Source organism: Zalophus californianus, chromosome 5 (genome assembly GCF_009762305.2).
Source record: "Zalophus californianus isolate mZalCal1 chromosome 5, mZalCal1.pri.v2, whole genome shotgun sequence".
In the NCBI taxonomy this organism is placed as follows: Eukaryota; Metazoa; Chordata; class Mammalia; order Carnivora; family Otariidae; genus Zalophus; species Zalophus californianus.
This window is the reverse complement of record NC_045599.1, coordinates 78,223,126-78,224,480: the sequence shown is the minus strand read 5'-3', so window position 1 is coordinate 78,224,480 and position 1,355 is coordinate 78,223,126.

Here is a 1,355-nt window from a genome sequence, read left to right as displayed (position 1 = left end):
TTGTACTGTTGGTAGAATGCAGACTGGTGCAGCCACTGTGGAAAACGATATGGAGATTCCTCAAAAAGTTAAAAATAGAACTACCCTATAATCCAGTAATCACACTACTGGATATTTACCTGAAGAATACAAAAACACTAATACAAAGGGATACATACACCCCTATGTTTATTGCAGCACTATATACAATGGTCAAAATATGGAAGCAGCCCAAGTGTCCATCAATAGATGAATGGATAACAAAGATGTGGTATATATATATACACAATGGAATATTATTCGGCCATAAAAAAACAATGAAATCTTGCTATTTGCAACAACATGGATGGAACTAGAGAGTATAATGCTAAGCAAAATAAATCATTCAGAGAAAGACAAATACCATATGACCACACTCATATGTGAAAGTTAAGAAACCAAACAAATGAGCAAAGGAAAAAAAGAGAGAGAGAGAGACAACTCAAGAAAGAGACTTTTAACTATAGAGAACAAACTTATGGTTACCAGAAGGGATGTGGGCTGGGGGATAAGGGAAATAGGGGAAGGAGATTAAAGAGTACACTTATCATGATAAAAAATATATAGATAAATAAATAAATACATAAATAAAATCATAAAAATAATGTTTTATTAAAATATAAACTGAATACAATTAATCATGTAAGTATATTAAACATGTAAAGTAAATTAAAGTAAAATTGTCTAATAATATTTAGCTGAAGCATTATAGATTATAGATATATCTATAGATATATAGATTATCTTTATAGATATATAGATATAGATTATCTTTCCAACATACCATGGGAAGATGGGAGGAAATCTAAATGGAATGGGCATGAACTTATTAATTAACTTGAGAACCCCTCTTAGTAGGATGAATATAGCACAATTTTAAAATTTAGGGCAATAATGATTCCAATAAAACAAAGGTCAAAAATAAATATAGTAAATCTCTCACTTATGAGGCAAGTTCTAAGGGTATCTCCATCTCCTAAAGTTCATTAAAATCACTATGGGGACATATATGTGACAATAAAAAATCACAAAAGTTCCAAAATCTAATGATAAAAATAGGAACAAAAATAGTACCTGTATTTCTTGGTATAAGCTAACTTAGAAGACAACTTAGGCAATGCTTTCAAAACGCCGATGTAACCCTTCCAGGGAAAGACTGGGAGATGGGCCATTTTGCCTGCTCCCTCTACACTGAGCTGGTGGAGGGGTTGGAGTATGTCTGCTGGGAGTGCCTCTGTGCTCATTAGCAACTGCTCTTTTGTTTGCTGTAGTGTTGTAGGTCTCATGGACCCTAGACTAAGTAAGGTTGGTAAAGAATGTGTCTTCAGTCTTTCCTA